The 8762-nt window shown below is 35.0% G+C and overlaps 1 pseudogene across 1 annotated transcript; it reads left to right on the forward strand.

Moving 5' to 3' along the window:
• The first annotated feature begins 2949 nt into the window (after nt 1-2949).
• On the forward strand, nt 2950-7393 carry LOC143620765 (coronatine-insensitive protein 1-like; annotated as a pseudogene). Its single transcript, XR_013151395.1, has 4 exons — nt 2950-3056; nt 4035-4524; nt 5344-5815; nt 6450-7393. The product of XR_013151395.1 is annotated as a coronatine-insensitive protein 1-like (transcript).
• Nucleotides 7394-8762: the final 1369 nt, after the last annotated feature.

An 8762-nucleotide genomic window follows, 5' to 3' on the forward strand; every position in this document is an offset into this window, starting at 1 on the left:
TATACAGTCATTCACTTTTTAAAACTTAATACAAAACTATCTTCTTAAAAAAACTATTTTTTTCTAAAACGCTAACTCATCAAAACCGAACCTTTAAATCATAAAATCATGAAACCGTCCAGTTCATTTCCCCAAACCATAATTAGCGGTTTAAACCAAAATTTTCATCAAAACCGACGTCGTACATTATTCACTTTCAACATTATCGGAGGATATGATGATATGAAACTGATTAAACACTGTGTATAAAGTTAAAGTATGTGACTAGTAAAATAAAATGTGACAAAATGTGTTCAAAAGTGAAACAACATATGTCCCAATATTAATATTTTCTTAGAATCCATAAATGTCTAAAACCGAGAGAAACAAAAGTGATAGTGAAGTGTGCCTGTCTGATAATATATATATATGTATGTATAGGCGTGAAATTGAGGCGGCCCTGAAATCCGTCCTTTAGTTAAAATGGTAACCTCACTAACCCGACCACCATTCCCATCATTCATGCCATTCATAATATTATTATTTATTTTTGTATTCTTTTTATAAAACTCTTAGATAGTGACATGAGTTGGTTTCTGATATATTTGGTCTGGACCGGACTGGCCCGAAGGATCTAACCGGGACCATACTTAGGTCCCAAATAAACATGTAATGTTTTTATGGTTTGAGATGGTTCCTGTTTTTTAGTTATAATTCGGTGTGAAACCGGCAGCTAAGACAAGAGACCAAACTGATTAAAACACTAATTATGTTTGTCCGTTCATAATTAAAGTTGTTGCATAAGCAACTCATATTGCGGTTAAGGTTGTGACTTGTGAAAAGTTTAAGACAACATCAAATCCATCGGTTGTGCAATTAGGCTATGTGTTATGGAAGCTCGGAAAGACGCTAAAGCCCCGCCACCTTAGAGACCGGGGTGCGAGGATGCTTGTGTGAGCTAAATCGTGGACGTGAGGGGCGTGTAAATTGATTTTTTTTTATTTTTATTCATGTAACCAATCATTTTACTATATCTCACCCCACAACCATGTTTCACAACTCACAACACCATAACACAATGTTTTTTTATGTGAAATGTGAAAGCTCCACTATCTACGTGCCACGAGCATAAGGAAATCACATCTCACATTTACGTCTCTCATAACACATAGCCGTAATTAGGGTGTTTGCATACTTATTGAATATGCTTGAAAAACAGGAAAAGGCAAGATAAGCTGCAAAGGAATATGTTTATAATGGGCAAACATAATGGGTTACAACAAAACAATAAAATCAAGTATAAGTGTGACTAGGAATTAGTTTTTTTATTAGTTTACATTTGCTTGAATATAGAAAGTCTATGTACCAATTTAAAACGAATCCAATCCGCCAGTATGGAATCGCTATGCTTATATCTGTTGAAACTGGTTTGGCGGAAGCCGGATTCAAACAGCCAAACAGGTTTGGCAGAACATGTTTGTGCACCTCTAGTTCAGGGCATACAAAAAAAAAAAAGCAAAAAAAATTCACAAGTTATCTTTTGAGACCAAACTCTATTTGTCTATTTGGTTATCATTTGATTCAACTCCCTCAGCAAAATAATATTTTTTTAATTATGAAATGAGCCAGTTTTGAGGTATCTTTTGGGCCCAAATCGGTCCGGCGGACCAGCCGGACCTTGTTTCTAGATTCTAATTAAAACATGTGCTTGCTTTGCTTGTTTGGGATTTTGATTTACTTTGAAAATGACTGTAGGTTATCGTTTTTTACATAGTTTGTTTTTTTATTTAGATTGAAGTCATTTACATATTCTTTTTTATTTATAAATTATTATGTAATTGGTAACATAATATGAGAAGTGGGGTGGGAGTCGTCAGCGATTTAAAGGGAGTCGTCACGGGCTGTAACTGATGATTCACATGTCGGGTGAACATCTCCCACACTTTGGCGAAGTTGGGCTATGTGGTCTAAGGTGGCAGGGCCAACCTGGACGCCATACGACCCTCGGTAGTTGTTTAGGGCTCATTATTGGCGAGGACACATAATTTTAAAAAGTATGTAAAAAAACATCATAAATAAATAAATGAAACTCACGATTAAATTTTAAGCTATTGCTTTTCTCAAACAAAATGATACCATAACAATACCAAATAATTATGATAGTCCAATTGTTTAAATAACAACCTAATGAGTTTGGGATGATACAAGATAACCAAATAAGAGCCTTAGAAAATGATTTGTTCATTTTTATAAAATTTGAGATCATAAGAAGTCTGAGAGTTAGGACGGGCACGTCTGAATATTTCTTTTATATATAAGAGCCAATTTTTCAGTACTCATATAGGGCACCTAAAATCTTGAAGATGTTTGTAAAAGGTGCTGACTGATGGCGGCAAAGAAGGAAATGACGATGCCACATGTTCTTTATCTTTTTCTTACTAAGATAGAAAATTAAAAAATGATTATTGTAGATATATTCAATCTCTGTCTTAGTGTTTATTTTTAAAGAACGATTTTTAGTGTAACTAGCTACCGAAATACTCCAAAAGGTTTATCACCTGCATACAAAGAGATACTACAAGATTCTTGTCACATGCGTTGCCGAACTTTAATACACCCCTTGCATTACACTTAACCCGGCTAATACTTGCCAAATGAGTAAAGAATTATTGATAGTTGCTATTGACTAACAATAACATACAAATATATTATTCTAATATACTAGAAATAATAAAAAGCAAATGTGCATTAATATGATAACTCTTAGTATCTTTTTTGAACTCTTTATTCGTCTTAATGAATAAAGTCCGGCTATTCGAGATAACCCAATAGTAAAATGCGACTCCGAATGTCCGTGATCACATACAGTGTTGCTGTTGGATAGCCGTTAAGTCCACCATCTCCTGTTTCAAGAAAAAATCGGATTTCAACACGAGAAATTAAAGGTTTACAAAAGCTCCTTTTTGAAAGAAGTATAGAACAATAATCGAAGTTGGGTACTTTATTTTACAGAGAAAAATCATATCTTTCTTTTGCTGATTCGACTTCTTCAAATCTTCCTTTGTTGTATTTACCAGGTTTGACTCTTTTAATCATCCATTATTATGATGTTGTGATATCAAGTTTGCTTGCTTTTAATATATTTAACAAAACCCTAGGCAATATGATTCATTTTTAAGGTCTGAATCTGTTTCAAATTTCATAGTGTGTTAAATTTTCTTTCTTTAAATTGTTGAATTTATAAATTTCAAACAGGTTAAGAAAAGTCTATTGAAGTAAGCAAATGATGTTTTTTTTGTAAAATAGATGATTTTTTCCTTGTATAAAAACCGGATCGAACCTTGTATGTTTGTATTATTTTCAAATTTAACTTTTACTTGCATCTTTTATACCTCCAGATTTAACTTCGAACATTTAAATTTATGTTGCAAGTTTGCAACTGCTTATAAAACATAGCTTGGAACATCATAGCCAAGTTTGAAACCTTCTTAATTGATCCGGGAACACCATAACCGAACCATTTTCTACTAGAACAAATAAAAAAATATACATTTTACAATGAACCAAACTTAACCGAAATCGACCCCTAACTGATGGTTAGCCGACCATTCAGTTATGGTTAAGCAAGCCCCATAATCAAACCAAGCTAACTTTGCATAATCCTAATTCCTAATTTTGTAAGTGATTTACATGTTTAGAGTCAAAGCATTATAATGGGTTCTAAGTTATGTTTTTTAAGTTGATCCATCCTAACCCGAACCAAAAAGATCAATTTTTAAATGGATCCGCATTGACTCAATTCTATAAAAGAATATTAGAAATTAATTTTAGAATAAAACGATAATAAGACAAAACAGTTAGTAGTTGAGATTGTAAACAGAAGAAAGAGAAAAACAAATAATACAGAGATAGAGATAAAGAATGAGATATGCGAGGCTTTTAGAAGACGTACAAATGCTAAAGATAAATTTATGAAATTGTTTTTTGTTGTTGAATTATATGGACAAGGATAAAGAAGTTGATATGTTTTTCTCTTTGTTTCGAGTTCTTTCTAGACTTTAATCATGGATGACCGAAACTACAACAACCAACGAGTTCGCGGCACGTTCGACGTTTTTGAATCCGTGTTAGCGTAGATACACGACTCATGTGACCGTCAGTCCATCTCCTTAGTCTGCAGGCGGTTATATGAACTTGAGGCTTTGACACGTAACCATGTGACAATAGCTCTATGTTATGCAGCCACACCTCAACAGCTGCTGCGGAGATACCCGTCTGTCGAATCATTGAAACTAAAAGGGAAGCCACGGGCCGCCATGTATGACTTAATACCCGAGGACTGGGGTGGGTATGCGAGGCCGTGGGTGGAGGAGGTTTCGAAGTCTTTTGGTTGTTTAAAGAGTTTGCATTTTAGAAGGATGATTGTTAAAGATGAAGATCTGGAAGTGTTGGCTCGTGAACGCGGGCATGTTCTTGAGGTTCTTAAGCTCGATAAGTGCTCCGGGTTCTCCACTGACGGGCTTTTGCATATTTGTAGATCTTGCAGGTATTAGTTTTGGTGTTGTTATATATTTTATAAACAATCTTAATTTTAGTTGATAAACTTAGGGGTGTTGAGATTGGATTGATAAAAAGCTCGAAATGAGCCGAGCTTTGAGCTTTATTGAGCCCGAGCCTCAAATAAAGATTGTTTAGTTATTGAGCCCGATTTCGAACCTTATATGGGAAGATCGGTTAGGCTCGCCGTGCCTTTAGTAGACTAGTGTATTCTTAAGTTTTAACTCTCTTGGACTTCTATGTATGAAGTTAACACTGCTGACTGCAGAGCCGAGTTTTGGCTCGTTTAAGGTATTGCACACGAGTTTGAGCCGAGCATAGGCTCGTTAAGGTTTTTCTCAAAAAATATAATATAAATTACGTAATAAATAATAAACGAGCTAAGCTTTGGCCCGTTAAGGTTTTTCGCAAAATATATTAAGTTAATAAAATATTTATATAAATCAATAAATAATAAACGAGCCAACCTAAGCTTGAGCTTGAAAAAAGGACTCACGAGCTTAGTCAAGCTTAATTAAAAGAGCTCGAAATGAGCCGAGCTCAAGCTTTAAAAAAAGAATTTAAAACGAGCCGAACTTGAGCTCAAGTGTAAGCAAGCGTAGTTGAGCTCAGGCTCGGCTTATTTTTTTTCTCTAAATTCAACTTCAAGTTCACAGTTAATATCTATAATACACATTTGTTTGACAACATGGGTATCATTTAACTTCCTTGAAAGCTGAGAATTCATGTCAGACATTCAAAATTTTGAATTAAAATGTCGATTAGGAGATATGACTTCAATGCTTGACTTATGGTCTATGCTATGTGGGAACCTTAAAGTTCTGTTTTTAGAAGATAGCCAAGTGATAGAGAAGGATGGAGGCTGGCTACATGAACTCGCTATGAACAACACTAAACTCGAAACATTAAACTTTTACATGACTGATCTTTCACAAGTCAGTTCTAATGATCTGGAGCTAATAGCCAAAAGATGCAAATCTTTAGTATCGGTCAAGATAGGCGATACTGAAATCTTGGACCTTGTTGGGTTTTTCCAGTTTGCGGTGAAACTTGAAGAATTTAGTGGTGGCTGCTTTAACAATCAAGCCGAGCACTACGCTTCTGTACATACCCCCTGCAGTTGTGTCGGTTGGGTCTGAATTACATGAGCAAAAATGAAATGCCCATTGTGTACTCGTTTGCTTCCCGTTTAAAGAAACTTGATCTCCTCTATACCTTTCTTGACACCGAGGATCATTGTGTGTTGCTCCAAAAGTGTCCTAATTTGGAAGTTCTTGAGGTATACATTCTCACTTTTACTCTTTCTATTAATGATTGTTATTACAATAAACTAGGCCTGTAAACGAGCCGAACATTCGGTGAATTGTTCGGAGGGAAGTTTGTTTATGTTCGTTTATTTAATAAACGAACGAACATGAACAAAAAAATTGTGTTTGTTTAATTAAACGAACGAACATGAACACATGTTTCGTTTGTTCATTTTTATTTGTGTACATTCGTTTATTTATGTTCATTTATGTCCGTTTGTTTATGTTCGTTTACATACTAATAAGCAAGTAATTAAACACTATCCTGAAGAGTGTTTTATATTTTTCATTTGTGTTCATTTAAGTGTGTTTATATATGTTCGTTTATGTTTGTTTGTGTTCATTTATGTTTGTTAATCTTTGTTCATTTATGTTCGTTTAGATTTTAAACAAACGAACATGAACATGTTCATTTTTTAAATAAATGAACACGAACACAAAATATGTGTTCGATCAAGTGTTTGTGTTCGTGTTCGTTTAAAGTTAAATGAACGGACGTGAACATGCCCTTGTTCGTGTTCGTGTTCGTGTTCGTTCGGTTCGTTTACAGGCCTACAATAAACAACATAAATGAACTAATTAAGAATTCAAAATTGATGAAAACAGACAAGAAATGTGGTTGGAGACCGGGGAATGGAAGTTTTAGCTCGGTTTTGTAAGAAAATGAAACGGCTTAGAATCGAAAGAGGAGCGGATGAAGAAGGTGTTGTTTCTCAAACGGGATTAACCGCCATAGCACAAGGCTGTCTTGATTTAGAATGTGTTGCTGTATACGTATCCGATATCACAAACGCAGCTCTAGAATTCATGGGCAAAAACTTGAAAAAACTAACTGATTTCCGTTTAGTTTTACTGGATAAAGAAGAAGTTATTACAGATTTGCCACTCGATAACGGAATCCGGTCTTTACTTATTGGCTGCGATAAACTCAGAAGATTTGCACTCTATCTCAGACCAGGAGGGTTAACTGATGTGGGTTTGACTTATATTGGTCAACACAGTCAAAACATAAGATGGATGCTTCTGGGGTATCTTGGGGAATCTGATTCCGGGCTTCTCGGGTTTTCACGAGGCTTCCCGAGCCTACAAAAGCTTGAAGTGAGAGGCTGTTGTTTTAGTGAAAACGCACTTGCAATGGCGGTTTTACAGTTGAGATCTTTAAGGTACTTATGGGTACAAGGTTACCGAGGATCCAAAACAGGATTTGACCTGTTAACAATGGCCCGTCCGTTTTGGAATATCGAAATAATTCCATCGAGAAAGGTTAAAACCGGAGAAGGTAGAGAAATGGAACATCCTGCACATATACTCGCATATTATTCTCTTGCTGGACCAAGAACTGATTTCCCGCCTTCTGTTATCCCGCTTGACTACATTGCTCAATAAATATGTACATATTTATCGATAAAGTTAGCATTTTTTCGATCTTGAGATAAGTTTTATGTTGGCTTTGTTTGTTGTATCATGTAGTTGTACCTTTATTGTTTATACCGGTTTGTATTGGTTTTATGTTATTTTTGGAATAACATTCGAGCATGTGATAATTCGGTCGGTTTATGAGCCATTTGAAACATGGGATCATGTAAATATTCTGGTTCGAATGATCGTCGGTTATCGTTTTTTACGTGGCTGGTTTTTTATTTAAATTGAAATCATTTATGTGTTTTTCTAAAAAAAAGTTATACATAATATGAGAAGTGGGGTCGGAATATTCGTCGATGGTTTAAAGGGAGTCACAGGTTGTGAATGGCGATTCAAATGTAGGGTGAACATTTTCCCACAAGTTGGCGAGCTATGGTGGTCGAATGTGGCAAGGCCTGCAACCTTCAGTAGTAGTCAGCAGTCTAGGACTCGTTATCGATGGGGACACGTAATTTCAAAAAATATAAATGTATGTACAGATATATGAATGAAAACAACCATAAATAAGTGAAGTTCACAATCAGTTTTTAAACCCGTCTTTTTTTTTTTTCAAACTAAGTAGTAACATTATTTGACCCAATAATTATGATTGACCAGTTGTTTAAATAACAATCTTAAGGGTCTGGGCTAATACAACATAACCAAATAAGAGGCTCACAAGATTATTTGTTTATTTTTAGGAAATTTAAGATCACATGAAGTCTGATAGGGATGGCCGAAGAGGTGAAGACCCGCGCTCGGCGCACCTGAAAGTTTTTATTTATATGAGTACTTATATTTAGCACCCAAAAATATTGAAGATGGTCCTTGAGGTGATGAGTGGTGGCGACGAGGAAGAAAAGGACGAGGATACTTGTTTTATTTTTCTTACTAAGATATATAGTAAAAAATCAAAAAATGGTTATTGTAAATATATCTAATCTCTTTGTTAACATTTATATTTTTATGAACGACTTTAGTGTAACCGGTTGTTGGAGGGATTTCGAAAGGCTTATTATCAGCATACAACCCAGCTTACCCAAGTTTGCATCCTATAACAATGGCGTTCTCCCTTATTAGTGACAAACATTTGTCGTAATCAAACTAGGAACAAAATTCTTGTCTCATGTGTTGTTCGAACTAACCTCTTGTTTCACACTTAACCCAACTAGCATTTGCCAACTGAGCTACAATTATTTTCGGTTAACGTTGAGTAACAAAAATAAACAAATATGTTATTGTATAATAAAAATCAAATGTGCATTAATATAAAAGCTGTTAATATTTTTTTGAACAACCAACGATAAAGCGCAGCTATCTTGGGGTAACCAAACGACAAAAGACGACCTTATACACCCGCGCTCGCAAACTACGTTGGCTAGCTCAAACCAATGCCAATTCTAGCGAAGAACATCAATGCATTCAACATTTGCAAACCACTTATTTATTCAAATTACAAGTAATATGAATATGAACTTTTCAAAGAAGTGTTTAACCAATCCACAATGTATAAGAATC

The sequence above is a fragment of the Bidens hawaiensis genome, unplaced genomic scaffold, assembly GCF_021521415.1.
Source record: "Bidens hawaiensis isolate Kalapana, Puna unplaced genomic scaffold, B.hawaiensis_p1.1 tig00002631_1, whole genome shotgun sequence".
Taxonomy (NCBI): domain Eukaryota; kingdom Viridiplantae; phylum Streptophyta; class Magnoliopsida; order Asterales; family Asteraceae; genus Bidens; species Bidens hawaiensis.